The following is a 17,122-nucleotide window of genomic DNA, read 5'->3' as shown; positions in this document are numbered from 1 at the left end:
AGTGTGGCAAGCTTTGAGCGAGCAGTCTGCAGGACCATGTAGATGAGAGATGCTGTCTTGCATTCGTCACTGTATGATGTGGCACCACTGCTCCATACTAGTAGGTGGAGGCGGGTGAGTCCGTAGCAGTACATTGTACACTCTGCAGCATTCGGAGCCAGGGTTTGTCAACAGTTCGAAGACGTCCTTGGAGTGTTACACAACACTGTGCAGTCTATGATGGTGGCGGCAGCGCCAGTCCAGCGCTGCATGGCAACATTGGCCGACTGACAGTGGTACAGAGACGCTAAACCTCACAATGCATGCAGGAGAAATCCTCCTCCGTGTGGCGTTTATTTTAATAAAGATGCAAGTGGATACCTCTCCCATTCCTACTGAGCATGATACTGACAACCATACAGGCTGCATCTGCGGTGTAATCGGTTTTAAACTTAGGATGAGTGCTCTATAGTGACAATCAACAGAGTTCCCATTGATGGAGGTTTCTCGGGTCTCCAGCCGGGTGGTAGCGTTGATATCAACTTTATTTTAAACTGCGGTAAGTGGATTTCTACAATATTTTGAACAACTGGCAGCTGCTGTGGAGGGGTGAATTGTTTAAACTGTACTGTTAAAAGGGGACTGGGCTTGGGCAAAGTGGACCCAGCTCGATGTGAGCAGTGGAGACACTCGCAGGCACTGGGGAGTGGTGGTGGGCAAAGTGCCCTTCTCAGCCCCAGTGTTTGTTTAAATAAAGATGCGAGTGGATAGATCCAAACTTAAAATTAGGAGAAGCAGTGACCAAACACCACTGAGCAAGCTTGGAGAAGCATGTCGACTAGGTCAGCAGACAGGTCTATGCTGTATGACATTCCAAACTTAAACTTAGAGTGCTTAAATGATTATGTTATATAAGGAATAAGCCAATATCTAAAATCTGGATTAGTATGCCAGTATTCCACACTGTTATATATAGCCTGACAGGTCTGAGCCAGATTGTGACGTCACAGTTAGACTGTTTTGTACCCCTGGAGCAGTGTATTGGAATTGTACACTGTTATATACAGCCCAACAGATCCGAGCTGGATTGTGATGTCATAGAGCCCATCGGAATATTCCAGGTCAGCCAGCACAACAATGCATTTTGAATTTCTTATCAATTTATACTTAGGACAACAACCCTCCTTCCACAGGAAACACTAGTACAATTGGGCTATTTTTTTAATTCACCGCCAAAATTTAAGTTTCCTGCCAATTTATTCATAGAGCAATTGGCCTTTATCAGACGATAGGGATAGGGGTGGGAGTGAAGCTGGGCAGAATCCCATGACTCATCACTTTGATGCCTGAATGCCCCTAGAATACTTACTGACTGGCATGTTATCATAAGAGAGTACGTGTTCCCAAATTCCTACAGACTCGGTTCTGCTGCAGTACTTATAACAGTTGCCAGCAGTAAGTGCGTGAAATGTGGCAGCAACTGGAAACATATCCCAAAGTTTAGAATGTAGGACAGTATTCTTCTTGTCGACAAAACGTCTAAACTGCACACAGATCACCGTGAAAGTCTGGTGTCCAGCCATAGTGAAATGGTTGCAACTTTTAGCTAAGACCGCTACCAACCAGGTTAGCTGAGAGCACTAATGCGCTGCTTCCTGGACTCAGGTAGGTACGCTGGCCCCGGATCGAATTGGCCCGGTGGATTAACGACGAGGGCCGGTGTGCTGGCCAGCCTGGATGTGGTTTTAATGCGGTTTTCCACATTCATCTAGGTGAATAGCGGTCTGGTCCCCATGTTCTGCCTCAGCTACACGACTCGCATACATTTGAAAACGTTTGCACTGTTTCATGGCTTACACTCGATGCAGACAGCTGGGGTACACTAATTCAGTCCCAGGGGTATGGAGTGGCGACCGGAAGGGCATCTGGCCACCCTCTGACACTAATATAGCCAAACCCATAGTAACAAGGCCGACCCAGCGATGGGTGGGACAAAGGCCACAGAAAATGATGATGATGATTTGGCTAATGCCACACAGACATGGGCTATGATAATTGGTAAGCACAGATCTTGCACCATGCAATGTCCATCTTTGGGAAATCTGAATGAACATCTGGTTGGAAAGAAATTTCGCAACTATGAGGATGTTCACAGGGCAGTTCTCGAATGCTTCTATTACCAAGGAGAGGATTTCTTTGGTCGAGGAATTGTACAGTTGGTGGATCGTTCGGAATGTTGTCTAGAGAGACTTGGCGGTCATGGTGAAAAATACAGTGTTATGTATCTGCACAGCTTTGAAGTATAATGCGTGCCAGAGCAGAGCACTGTCAAGGGGTTGCCTACCTATAGGCACCTAGGACACACTGTCACGGGTCTTCTCTGTGGCGGTGATAATCTTGTCGAAGTGGGGCCTTGGAGGGACCCACTGCCGATTTATTCATGCTTGTGTCAATGTTTCACCCCGCTGTGATCACGCCACATGAGGCAGCAAAACAGGAGGGCTAAAAAAGTATAAGCGCAATTTGCTATATCCGATCGTGTTCAAATGTCGTAGAATGGTTTTGAATGGTCCTTTGTGGTTCCATACTGCACGCCAGAGCAAAAATTGCTGTCGCATTACCCTTCAGAGGGGTGGGATCATATTGAAGGTGATTATTGGCCTATGATGTCTTTAGAGAAAGGTTAAAGCGTCTGTAAAATGTCAGCATTGTCAAAGATTGACCTGAAAGTTGTTCTATTGCTCATTGCATTAGGAACTGTCGTTTTGTTGTGAATGTGTGGGAATCAACAACTCAAGGGAAGGGGTGGTTTCATCGACGCCCTTTGTGCCACCCCCTGAGACATTCTCGTGTAGATTCTGAGTGGCGATTTGTCTGAGACATTTTCGTCAGTCACACACAAGTAACCAGCGTGATTTCAGAGCAGGACGTCGCGGTTCTAACATCCATAAAAAAAAATGTTTCAAATGGCTCTGAGCACTATGGGACTTACCATCTGAGGTCATCAGTCCCCTATAACTTAGAACTACTTAAAGCTAACTAACCTAAGGACATCACATACATCCATGACCGAGGCAGGATTCGAACCTGTGACCGTAGCGGTCGCACACATCCATGCCTGAGGCAGGATTGGAACCTCCGACCATAGCGGTAGCGAGGTTCCAGACTGAAGCGCCTAGAACCGCTCGGCCACTCCGGCCGGCTAACATCCATCAGGGAGGCCTCAAAAGAAGGAGTGAAACGTGGGTAAGTGGGAGTGTGAGGACCTTTGCGTAGTGTGAGACGTCCGCAATGGCGTTGGCTACAATTGTGGTGAAATTTGATGCCAACCTGCCATCATTAGCCCATCTCAGACCTCACATGAACTTCTGAACTGTAGCCTTTTTACGTATGTGTTGACACCTTGCCGTTTGAAGCGCCTTTTGCTCAATTACAAAGGAAATTAGAATTAATTTAATACCTTCAGCTGCTGACGGGCGTTGATATACATCAACGGGGAAAGGTAAAGTGCCCCGACCGGGATTCGAACACGGGATCTCCTGCTTGCACGGCAGACGCTCTATCCATCTGAGCCACTGTGGGCACAGAGGATAGTGCGACTGCAGGGACTATCTCGCGTGCGCCTCCTGCGAGACCCACATTCTCACCTTGTATGTCCACACACTATATTCGCAGTGTCCCACCCCATCACACTCACTACTCGTGGAAGACATTCTTACCAAGCCCCGTACGAGTTCGGGGAATATGTGTGCATCCCACAGAAGAAGAAGGTCATGGCCGGTATTGCCAGAACTATATACTTACATGGATATGGTATCTATTAATTCGGACATGTCCGAAAGAACAGACACCATATCCACATAAGTATATAGTTCTGATATGTCCGAAAGAACAGACACCATATCCATATAAGTATATAGCACTGGCAATGCCGGCCATGACCTCCTTCTTCTGTGCGGATGCACACATATTACCCGAACTCTTACGGAGTTGGTAAGAATGTCTTCCACGAGTAATGAGTGTGTTGGGGTGGGACACTACGAATGTAGTGTGTGCACATACAAGGTGAGAATGCGGGTCTCGCGGGATGCGTGCGCGAGATAGTCCCTGCAGTCGCACTATACTCTGTGCCCTCGGTGGCTCAGATGGATAGAGCGTCTGCCATGTAAACAGGAGGTCCCGGGTTCGAGTCCCGGTCGGGGCACAGATTTTCCACCTGTCCCCGTTGATATATATCAACGCTCGTCAGCAGCTTCAGGTATTAAATTAATTCTAATTTCGTTCTAGACGGATACAGGACATGTCCGAAAGAACAGACACCATATCCATTTAAGTATATTACACAGGAAGGTTGGAGGCACCTTTGAGCCAAATTTAAAATTTATTCGTCACAATGGGAAATGATGACGGGGTTTCGAAAAAGTGATCCTTTAATGGTGTTATGTAGTTTGTCTTAGTTGTTCAAATGGCTCTGGGCACTATGGGACTTAACACCTGAGGTCATGAGTCCCCTAGAACGTAGAACTACTTAAACCTAACTAACCTAAGGACATCACACACATCCATGCCCGAGGCAGGGTTCGAACCTGCGACCGTAGCGGTCGCGCGGTTCGTGACTGTAGCGCCTAGAACCGCTCGGCCACACCGGCCGGCGTCTTAGTTGTGATAAGCGTTCTACTACAAGTTTAGACTTATTTGAAGTATGTGTAGAGTTGTTTGAGGTACATGTACTCAATAAAAAGAGCGATATGTTGAAATTGGCCAATAGCTGTGAATAAAGCCTCTTATCCAGATAATATGCAGCCTCGGTGGAAACACGACCTCCTCTAATCGTAATTTATAGAGAAAAAAATTTAATGAAACACCTGAAGTGGGCAGTCATTTCGGTATAACAGCGCACCGCAGAAAGCTTTTTGACGGCTTCGCGGTTTACGGTTTTTCGCATAAAACACCACTTACAGTACAGCATAAAATATTCAAAAACTGAAAATAAGTGGAAAGTTGCAGCTCTGGAGCAGCGCAAAAAATTGCGTCAAACCGACAATATCAAAAGTTTTTGAAAACAAAAAAGCAGCTGCATGTATACTCTGTAAAACAGTGAAATGCATGACAGAGAGTGTGTTCCATTGTACCAGTTATTACGACTTTTCCCGTACCATTCACATTTGGAGAGCGGGAAGAATGGTTGTTTAAATGCCGCCGCACGTGCAGTAATTGCCGGCCGCTCTGGCCGAGCGGTTCTAGGCGCTTCAGTCCGAAACCGTACTGCTGCTACGGTCGCAGGTTCGAATCCTGCCTCGGGCATGGATATGTGTGATGTCAGGTTACAGTCTGATTTAAAGTAGTTGTCACTTGACGTTTGAGTTGCGAAGTTGCGGCGTTGCCACGTCAAGCACTGGCTGGAGGCAGCCGCCTCAGCGCATCGCTACCCCCGGCGATAGAAAATCGTTTTAAAGCCTGTATCTTCTACAAAAAGTAAGTAAAAAATTTCAAAGCCACATATGACGTATATCTTTACAATGTCTCTCAATTTGTCAATTATCTATTCTTAATTTTAATTAGGACAAGAGTTAAGTTAATTTGTTTGAAACCATTTAAATTCTCGATTTCGCAAATAGCTAACTTATCACGTCATTACTGAAAAACTATTGGTGTCACAGCAAAATATTTTTTTCTATTCATGACCAAAATAATGCAGTCGGCAAAGAATCCTTAAAAGTTTTAGTAGTGCATTACGTTTCCTGTATATAAATTTCTGAAAACAGCGTTTTTAAGCAACCCTATCAGTACTGGACTCGAAACAAATATGAAGTTTAAAATCTCTATCTCCTATAAATATTAAGTCAATATTTTGAAATTTACGCACAGTATCGGTCTCAGTGGTATCTATAAGCATATGAAATATCTTTTCTTAATTTTAATTAGGGCCGTTGTTACATTAACTACTGAAGTGTGAGAAATTTTCGCATGCGGAAAAGTTTTCTACTTTAGATTGCAAATCTCGAAAACTATTGCACACATTGAATAACATCTTAGTGTGTATACAAAATGAAATAGAATTAAAATTCAGTCTAACTTACCGTACGGAGATGACGAGAGCTGGCCAAACAGTATTTTTTAGTCTCACAACAAGAATAAGAATTAATCGAAATAAATTCACAAACACATTATTTAATGGCAGTCAGTACACAACACACTAATCAGACAATGCGAAAACACCGCTTAATTCAGAGTCAGAGTCAGTGGAACTATCCGCGTCGCTGCTCGCATTGACAGACATAATCAAGTCTTCGAGACTTTGTTGTAAGATACCTGGAGTAGACAACATCCCATTAAAACTACTGACGGCCTTGGGAGAGCCAGTCCTGACAAAACTCTACCATCTGGTGAGCAAGATGTATGAGACAGGCGAAATACCCTCAGACTTCAAGAAGAATATAATAATTCCAATCCCAAAGAAAGCAGGTGTTGACAGATGTGAAAATTACCAAACTATCAGTTTAATAAATGGTTCAAATGGCTCTGAGCACTATGGGACTTAACTTCTAAGGTCATCAGTCCCCTAGAACTTAGAACTACTTAAACCTAACTAACCTAAGGACATCGCACATCCATGCCCGAGGCAGGATTCGAACATGCGACCGTAGCGGTCGCGCGGTTCCAGACTGTAGCGCCTTTAACCGCTTGGCCACCACGGCCGGCAGTTTAATAAGTCACAGCTGCAAAATACTAGCGCGAATTCTTTACAGACGAATGGAAAAACTGATAGAAGCCGACCTCGGGGAAGAACAGTTTGGATTCCGTAGAAATGTTGGAACACGTGAGGCAATACTGACCCTACGACTTATCTTAGAAGAAAGATTAAGGAAAGGCAAACCTACCTTTCTAGCATTTGTAGACTTAGAGAAAGCTTTTGACAATGCTGATTGGAATACTCTCTTTCAAATTCTGAAGGTGTCAGGGGTAAAATACAGGGAGCGAAAGGCTATTTACAATTTGTACAGAAAGTAGATGGCAGTTATAAGAGTCGAGGGACATGAAAGGGAAGCAGTGGTTGGGAAGGGAGTGAGACAGGGTTATAGGCTATCCCCGATGTTATTCAATCTGTATATTGAGCAAGCAGTAAAGGAAACAAAAGAAAAATTCGGAGTAGGTATTAAAATCCAGGGAGAAGAAATAAAAACTTTGAGGTTCGCCGATGACATTGTAATTCTGTCAGAGACAGCAAAGGACTTGGAAGAGCAGTTGAATGGACTGGACAGTGTCTTGAAAGGAGGATATAAGATGAACATCAACAAAAGCAAAACGAGGATAATGGAATGTAATCGAATTAAGTCGAGTGATGCTGAGGGAATTAGATTAGGAAATGAGACACTTAAAGTAGTAAATGAATTTTGCTATTTGGGGAGCAAAATAACTGATGATGGTCGAAGTAGAGAGGATATAGAATGTAGACTGGCAATGGCAAGGAAAGCGTTTCTGAAGAAGAGAAATTTGTTAACATCGAGTATAGATTTAAATGTCAGGAAGGCGTTTCTGAAAGTATTTGTATGGAGTGCAGCCATGTATGGAAGTGAAACGTGGACGATAAATAGTTTGGACAAGAAGAGAATAGAAGCTTTCGAAATGTGGTGCTACAGACGAATGCTGAAGATAAGGTGGGTAGATAACGTAAGTAATGAGGAGGTATTGAATAGGATTGGGGAGAAGAGAAGTTTGTGGCACAGCTTGACTAGAAGAAGGGATCGGTTGGTAGGACACGTTTTGAGGCATCAAGGGATCACCAATTTAGCATTGGAGGGCAGCGTGGAGGGTAAAAATCATAGAGGGAGACCAAGAGATGAATACACTAAGCAGATTCAGAAGGATGTAGGTTGCAGTAGGTACTGGGAGATGAAGAAGCTTGCACAGGATAGAGTGGCATGGACAGCTGCATCAAACCAGTCTCAGGGCTGAAGACCACAACAACAACAACAACAACAACCTTCATTGTTCCATGCGTCCTGTGTCACTCCTTTCACGTGATGCGCTACCTTCTGCCAGTCTTTCGATGTCAGAATTTTACTGCCTCTTTCAAAAGGCATTCCACTTCGGTTAATGTGAATTTCTTATTTTCTACAGCTATATGCCGTTTAACCTGAGCTCAAAACAGCTCCATTGCGTTGAAATGGCAATGGTAAGGAGGCAATCTAAGCACTTTATGCCCTTATTTTTTTTCTACTTCATCCAAAATGTACACTCCTGGAAATGGAAAAAAGAACACATTGACGCCGGTGTGTCAGACCCACCATACTTGCTCCGGACACTGCGAGAGGGCTGTACAAGCAATGATCACACGCACGGCACAGCGGACACACCAGGAACCGTGGTGTTGGCCGTCGAATGGCGCTAGCTGCGCAGCATTTGTGCACCGCCGCCGTCAGTGTCAGCCAGTTTGCCGTGGCATACGGAGCTCCATCGCAGTCTTTAACACTGGTAGCATGCCGCGACAGCGTGGACGTGAACCGTATGTGCAGCTGACGGACTTTGAGCGAGGGCGTATAGTGGGTATGCGGGAGGCCGGGTGGACGTACCGCCGAATTGCTCAACACGTGGGGCGTGAGGTCTCCACAGTACATCGATGTTGTCGCCAGTGGTCGGTGGAAGGTGCACGTGCCCGTCGACCTGGGACCGGACCGCAGCGACGCACGGATGCACGCCAAGACCGTAGGATCCTACGCAGTGCCGTAGGGGACCGCACCGCCACTTCCCAGCAAATTAGGGACACTGTTGCTCCTGGGGTATCGGCGAGGACCATTCGCAACCGTCTCCATGAAGCTGGGCTACGGTCCCGCACACCGTTAGGCCGTCTTCCGCTCACGCCCCAACATCGTGCAGCCCGCCTCCAGTGGTGTCGCGACAGGCGTGAATGGAGGGACGAATGGAGACGTGTCGTCTTCAGCGATGAGAGTCGCTTCTGCCTTGGTGCCAATGATGGTCGTATGCGTGTTTGGCGCCGTGCAGGTGAGCGCCACAATCAGGACTGCATACGACCGAGGCACACAGGGCCAACACCCGGCATCATGGTGTGGGGAGCGATCTCCTACACTGGCCGTACACCACTGGTGATCGTCGAGGGGACACTGAATAGTGCACGGTACATCCAAACCGTCATCGAACCCATCGTTCTACCATTCCTAGACCGGCAAGGGAACTTGCTGTTCCAACAGGACAATGCACGTCCGCATGTATCCCGTGCCACCCAACGTGCTCTAGAAGGTGTAAGTCAACTACCCTGGCCAGCAAGATCTCCGGATCTGTCCCCCATTGAGCATGTTTGGGACTGGATGAAGCGTCGTCTAACGCGGTCTGCACGTCCAGCACGAACGCTGGTCCAACTGAGGCGCCAGGTGGAAATGGCATGGCAAGCCGTTCCACAGGACTACATCCAGCATCTCTACGATCGTCTCCATGGGAGAATAGCAGCCTGCATTGCTGCGAAAGGTGGATATACACTGTACCAGTGCCGACATTGTGCGTGCTCTGTTGCCTGTGTCTATGTGCCTGTGATTCTGTCAGTGTGATCATGTGATGTATCTGACCCCAGGAATGTGTCAATAAAGTTTCCCCTTCCTGGGACAATGAATTCACGGTGTTCTTATTTCAATTTCCAGGAGTGTATATCGGGTTCTTTGGCTTGTGTTGCGATACAAGTTCTAATAATTCTGCCCTTGTCAAATTACTGTCGAACTGTACCTTATGTTTCTGTAACCAGCTAACAATGTCGTTTTTCCTCGTTGCCTTTGTGGGTGCTTTACCTTGTATTACTGAGTGATAAGGGGCGTCAGCCATAACAATGATAGAGTTTTTTGTTAAGTTCTGGACCACACAGTCTTCAAACCATTTCGCAAAAGTATTGTGGTTCATTTCTTCGTGGTAGTCGGAGGTCTTATTTGAACTGAATAGCAGCAGCAAAAAAAAAAAAAAAAAAAAAAAAAAAAAAAAAAAAAAAAATGGCTCTGAGCACTATGGGACTCAACTGCTGTGGTCATAAGTCCCCTAGAACTTAGAACTACTTAAACCTAACTAACCTAAGGACATCACACACATCCATGCCCGAGGCAGGATTCGAACCTGCGACCGTAGCAGTCGTGCGGTTCCTGACTGAGCGCCTAGAACCGCTAGACCACCGCCGCCGGTGAATAGCAGCAGACAATTTGGAATGAAACCTAATGAATTTCCGGCATGTGCTACAGTTATCCTTTTTCCTCTGCCGATCGGAGCTGCCATACTACAGCTGATGGTACCGTCTGTCCGGCCTTTTTTTAAACTGTGTCCTGCATTCACCCACGTTTCATCTAGCCAAACGATATCATCAAAATTTGTCCCCACTAATTCTCTAAGAAAGCGGCATCGCCAGGCTGCGATATCTTGGCGTTTCATTAGTAACTTTCTGCCAGAGATGGATTTATAGCGGAATCCTAACATTTTCACGACTCGTAACAAAGATGATTTACCACCCTGAAACAGGTCAGCCGCTGTGAGCATAGCATGTAGTTTTTTGAGTGTTGGATACTCCTTCCTCGAATAAAATGCGTATATTTGACGATGAACGGCATCTTCGTGAAAAGAGTCAAGTTTTGTGACCCTCTTCTCTAGTCACCTCTTTTCGCCAGGTGTCTCCAATTTAGATGATTCACTTCAGCCTTCTTTCGTGAATTTCTCCTTGCAGATTCTTATTACTGATCGTTCGCTAACTTGGAGAGCAGCTGCAGTTTGCTCCACCACCTTATCCAAAGGAACGAGAGGCCCTCCTGCATCCCTCCCTCTCTCAAAATACTCCCTTAAGGAACACACGTATTCACGCGCCTGGCTGTGTATAACGACGTCACGTCCGCCACTTTTTGGAGGTTTCCGAGGAGTGTGCAGTCTCGGCCTCGCTTCCCGCTCTTGCGACTGCTTTCGTCAGACATCGTAAACACGCGAAGCTACGAGTCACTCAAATCTCTCACCCGCACGTCTACAACGGTTCGCCGAGGACTGGCTGGCACAATGCCTCAGTCAGCTCAGCAGAGCAAAGTGGCAACGCAGTGGCAGCCGACAGCGCCGGCTGCCATTGGTTTATTGGTGGCAGGAGCCCTGCAGCCTGTTGCCTCTCAAGTGACAACTAGTTTAAATAATAGTATAGTTAGGTTAAAGTAGTTCTAAGTGCGAAGTGCATTCAAGTTCTAAGGCCTCCGATTTTTTTTCTCGGCACCGGAAAGAGATAGAAACATGTGCATTGTTTTAAAATGAGGCGGCGTTCATTGTCAATACATCCCAGAGATGGCAGCACCGTACGGCAGATGGAATTTTACCGCCAGCGGCGAGAATGAGAACTGTTTTAAATACTTAAAATGGCGACGTTTTCCTTACTTGAACAGCGTGCAATCATTCGTTTTCTGAATTTGCATGGTGTGAAACCAATTTAAATTCATCAACAGTTGAAGGAGACATGTGGTGATGGAGTTATGGATGTGTCGAAAGTGCGTTCATGGGTGCGACAGTTTAATGAAGGCAGAACATTGTGTGACAACAAACCGAAACAACCTCGGGCTCACACAAGCCAGTCTGACGACATGATCGAGAAAGTGGAGAGAATTGTTTTGGGGGATCGCCGAATGACTGTTGAACAGATCGCCTCCAGAGTTGGCATTTCTGAGGGTTCTGTGCACACAATCCTGCATGACGACCTGAAAATGCGAAAAGTGTCATCCAGGTGGGTGCCACGAATGCTGACGGACGACCACACGGCTGCCCGTGTGGCATGTTACTGAGCAATGTTGACACGCAACGACAGCACGAATGGGACTTTCTTTTTGTCAATTGTGACAATGGATGACACGTGGATGCCATTTTTCAATCCAGAAACAAAGCGCCAGTCAGCTCAATGGAAGCACACAGATTCACCGCCACCAAAAAAATTTCGGGTAACCACCAGTGCTGAAAAAATGATGGTGTCCATGTTCTGGGACAGCGAGGGCGTAATCCTTACCCATTGCGTTCCAAATGGCACTACGGTAACAGGTGAAACCTACGAAAATGTTTTGAAGAACAAAGTCCTTCCTGCACTGCAACAAAAACGTCCGGGAAGGGCTGCGCGTGTGCTGTTTCACCAAGACAACGCACCCGCACATCGAGCTAACGTTACGCAACAGTTTCTTCGTGATAACAACTTTGAAGTGATTCCTCATGCTCCCTACTCACCTGACCTGGCTCCTAGTGACTTTTGGCTTTTTCCAACAAGGAAAGACACACTCCGTGGCCGCACATTCACCAGCCGTACTGCTAATGCCTCAGCGATTTTCCAGTGGTCAAAACAGACTCCTAAAGAAGCCTTCGCCGCTGCCATGGAATCATGGCGTCAGCGTTGTGAAAAATGTGTACGTATGCAGGGCGATTACGTCGAGAAGTAACGCCAGTTTCATCGATTTCGCGTGAGTAGTTAATTAGAAAAAAAATCGGAGGCCTTAGAACTCGAATGCACCTCGTATAGGGGACTGATGACCTCCCATGTTAAGTCCCATAGCGCTTAGAGCCATTTGAACCATTTTTTGCAATAATTAATCTAAGATTCTCCTTACAATCCCTGCCGGAACGACTCTAACCGAACTGAAGTAAAATGTGAGACAAAAGTCTGGCTACACCCCTATAAAAATAGAATGCTGTGAGGGCCCATAACGATATGGAGACACTGTAGGCGGGGGAGCAACTTACAGGAGCTATGTCGAGGGCTGTGGCCATCATGAAATCCACCATCTTGCATTTGGGTCGTGTGTTTCAAGTGGGAAGGGTGTCATTTTGAACTGCCCCTTTCTTAGGAATACACACGTGAAATCTGTTTTAAGACATCTTCATTTGTGCATCTGTTTAAGTTTGAAATTGCAGCTAGATGACCAATTCTGTTTACTGTTGCAGGCAATCGACAACACTTCCACACCAGGAACGTGTAATGCATAAGTGCATTCCCTTCACGTGTTTAAGCCAAGTATTAGGCACATATATGCGATCGGGAATACTCAGTAGCAGCCAGGTTACATGTACATTTGACAATTAAGCGTCAGCAAGGAGCATTAGTGATGAAATCATAGGAGGCAATGTTGTGCAACCTTAGTAGGGACAAGATCCGATTATTCGGGAGTAGGATCTTACAATCTGAGAGTGTTCCGAGATAAACTTCCGTCACAACGTCCGCAAACGTGAGATCCGCCTGGCAACAGCGATCTGAACGCCCATTGGCTGGTAAAATTTGAGACACATGCTTGGAATGACATGGGGTTTTATTAGAACTAAAAAAAAAAAAAAAAGTTCACAAGATGTCCGACAGATGGCGCTGGACAGCAAACTGTCAGTGACTGCTCATGACAATTGTGTATAGAAGGAGCTGTAATGAGAGAGAGAATCAGATGCGCCAGCAGTCGCAGCATGTTGACGTTACCTGAAAAGGTGCTTTTAGTGAAGCTGTATTATCAGAATGGGGAATGTGGTATTTCAGCGTTACGATCCTATCGCCAGAGGAAGGGGATTTGAATGGATAAAGGTCCGTTGAGAAATGCAGCTGTGGCGAGAATGATTTCGAAGTTCGAAGCCACGGGTTCTTTAGACGATAGACCCCGTAGTGGCCGACCGAGCACAAGGCGTAATGCTGCTGAGACAGTTCAGGAAGAAATGGAGACTGTATCGGGTTCGTCTATGCACGGGGAAGTCAGCGCTCGTGCAGTCGCACGTCGCACCGGCATTCCATACACTACTGTTTGGTTGGCACTTAGGCGTACCCTCCGATGCTATCCGTACAAAATCCATAGGCATCATGAACTGTTACCTGGCGATTTAGTGAAGCAGAGGTCACTTGCGGTGACGGCGTTTCAAAAGATGGCGAAAGATGACGATTGGTTGAGTAACATGTTGTGGACCGATGAAGCTCATTTCACGCTCCGAGGGTCTGTCAACGCCCACGACTGCAGAATTTGGGCTACCGGAAATCCTATAACTGTCGTGGAAACTCCATTGCACGACGAGAAAGTCACGGTAAGGGTTGTATTTACCACATCTACCGTTATCGGGCCTTTTTTCTTCGAGGAAATGCGTGATTCTGGTTTTGTAACTGCTACCTTGACGGGTGAGAGGTACGCCGATATGTTACAGAATCGCATCATCCCCAGCCTAGCTGATGAAAACCTGCTGGAACGTACGATGTTTGTGCAGGATGGCGCTCCACCCCGTATTGCTAGACGCGTGAAAGATCTCTTGCGCGCGTCGTTTGGTGATGATCGTATGCTCAGCCGCCACTTTCGTCATGCTTGGCCTCCCAGGTCCCTAGACCTCAGTCCGTACGATTATTGGCTTTGGGGTTACCTAAAGTCGCAAGTGTATCGTGATCGATCGACATCTCTAGGGATGCTGAAAGACAACATCCGACGCCAATGCCTCACCATAACTCCGGACATGCTTTACACTGCTGTTCACAACATTATTCCTCTACTACAGCTATTGTTGAGAAATGATGGTGGACATATTGAGCATTTCCTGTAAAGAAGATCATCTTTGCTTTGTCTTACTTTGTTATGCTAATTATTGCTATTCTGATCGGATGAAGCTCCATCTGTCGGACATTTTTTGAACTTTTGTATTTTTTTGGTTCTAATAAAACCACATGTCATTCCAAGCATGTGTGTCAATTTGTACCTCTCTATCTACATTATTCCGTGATTTATTCAGTTTTCAAATTTATGTTGACTTTTTGATCACCCGGTATATATGTATGTAGGAAGGAGAGAAGTGTCCTTATTGGCTGAGGGAGAAAGGGGGGGGGGGAGTCTCTCTTGTTCTTCGGGGAGACAGCGCGAGTTAGTATCGAGGCGCCACTCAAAACGCACGGTCGAGTAACCGGGGCGGCGCTAAAGAACGATCGCGAGTAAATATTTCAGCTCTTAAACAAGATATAAAGTGAAGGTATTAGTTTTCCGAACGCTACGGGTTTTGGGCAGTGTCTATCAAGAGTATGGAAAGGAAGAACTCTGTTAATGTGTTCTAAAGGGTTGAATATCACGGCGTAGCCCAGAGGCGCCATATTGCAAATTCGGTGATGTGTGTGTCACAGTATATTCTTTTTTAAAAAGAGTAGAGTACAAATCGTCGTTGACATTTAACAACTGGCATCCCGAAACACTCCACTTCAGAACGATCACCGACATTGTCGTCCGCGGTGGCCGAGCGGTTCTAGGCGCTTCAGTCCGGAACCGCGCGACTGCTACGGTCGCAGGTTTGAATCCTGCCTCGGGCATAGATTTGTGTGATGTCCTTAGGTTAGTTAGGTTTAAGTAGTTCTAAGTCTAGGGGACTGATGACCTCAGATGTTAAGTCCCATAGTGCTCAGAGCCATTTGAACCATTTGAAGCATAACCTACATTGAACCTGGCGCCTGTGCGCTACTACTGTGCGACGAGAGACGGACTATCGAAGCAGCAAGACACCAGGTTAGTGATACAGAAATCAGAGAAGTAAGGCAGAGTCGCTTCCTTCTCGCTACAATGCCACTGAGGGCGTTGTTAATGAATGGGGTCCGAAGTACGAGAGAGATTGCTGCTGTCTTCAAGGATCAGCATCCTGAGAGAAATGGCATTTCACATGCGACACTATCCAAGCTATTTGACAAATTTCGTGCATTGGGTTCTGTGGTGGACAAGCCATGCGATGGACTTCCAAGAACAGCCAGCAGCCAAGAGACTGAAGCCGTAATTGTAGCATCGTTTGTGAAAAAGTCCACACTGCAGTACGCGCCAGTCATCAGCAATATCCGGCGTCAGTCAGCGTTCAATTCTGCGTATGTTGCACCTCACCAATAGCACCTGTAGAAGTTATAAGTGCAACATCATCTCTCGGTGGGTGACCCTGATAGGCAGATGCAGTTTTCAGAATGGGCTCCGGATCACTTTAACGGGAATCCAAACTTCATACAACCTGTGTTCTTCAGTGACAAAGCCAATTTTTATGTGTAAGGAGAAGTAAACAAACGGAATCATCGTTACTGGTCAGATGCATACCCCTCGAGGGTGGAAGCTGGTGAAAGAGCTGGTGGTGAAAAAGTGATGGTTTGATGTGGGACTGAGGACACAAGGATCTTGGTTACGGTGTTTATTGATGGAACTGTGAATGGGGAGAGATATAGGGGGCGAAAGGCTATTTACAATTTGTACAGAAACCAGAAGGCAGTTATAAGAGTCAAGGGCCATGAAAGGGAAGCAGTGGTTGGGAAGGGAGTAAGACAGGGTTGTAGCCTCTCCTCAATGTTATTCAATCTGTATATTGAGCAAGCAGTAAAGGAAACAAAAGAAAAATTCGGAGTAGGTATTAAAATTCATTGAGAAGAAATAAAAACTTTGAGGTTCGTCGATGACATTGTAATTCTGTCAGACACAGCAAAGGACTTGGAAGAGCAGTTGAACGGAATGGACCGTGTCTTGAAAGGAGGACATAAGATGAACATCGAAAAAAGCAAAACGAGGATAATGGAATGTAGTCGAATTAAATCGGGTGATGCTGAGGGAGTTAGATTAGGAAATGAGACACTTAAAAAAGTAACGGAGTCTTGCTATTCGGGGAGCAAAATAACTGATGATGGTCGAAGTAGAGAGGATATAAAATGTAGACTGGCAGTGGCAAGGAAAGCGTTTCTGAAGAAGAGAAATTGGTTAACATCGAGTATAGATTTAAGTGTCAGGAAGTCGTTTCTGAAAGTATTTGTATGGAGTGTAGCCATGTATGGAAGTGAAACATGGACGATAAATAGTTTGGACAAGAAGAGAATAGAAGCTTTTGAAATGTGGTGCTACAGAAGAATGCTGAAGATTAGATGGTAGATCACATAACTAATGAGGAGGTATGCAATAGAATAGGGGAGAAGACGAGTTTGTGGCACACCTTGACTAGAAGAAGGGATCGGTTGGCAGGACATGTTCTGAAGCACGAAGGGATCACCAATTTAGAATTGGAGGGCAGCGTGGAGGGTAAAAATCGTAGAGGGAGACCAAGAGATGAATACACTAAGCAGATTCAGAAGGATGTAGATTGCAGTAGCTACTGTGAGATGAAGAAGCTTGCATAGGATAGAGTCGCGTGGAGAGCT

The 17,122-nt window shown here is 46.0% G+C and overlaps 1 protein-coding gene and 1 non-coding gene across 2 annotated transcripts in view; one reads left to right on the top strand and one right to left on the bottom strand.

Moving 5' to 3' along the window:
- Positions 1 to 17,122, bottom strand: part of LOC124718973 (unconventional myosin-Ia) — a 784,983-nt gene that overhangs the window by 292,864 nt on the left and 474,997 nt on the right.
- On the top strand, positions 4,109 to 4,183 carry Trnat-ugu. The gene has a single exon. It is a non-coding gene; the product is annotated as a tRNA-Thr (tRNA).

The sequence above is a fragment of the Schistocerca piceifrons genome, chromosome 10 (genome assembly GCF_021461385.2).
Source record: "Schistocerca piceifrons isolate TAMUIC-IGC-003096 chromosome 10, iqSchPice1.1, whole genome shotgun sequence".
NCBI classification, from domain to species: Eukaryota; Metazoa; Arthropoda; class Insecta; order Orthoptera; family Acrididae; genus Schistocerca; species Schistocerca piceifrons.
This window is presented reverse-complemented; position numbering and strand designations above follow the sequence as displayed.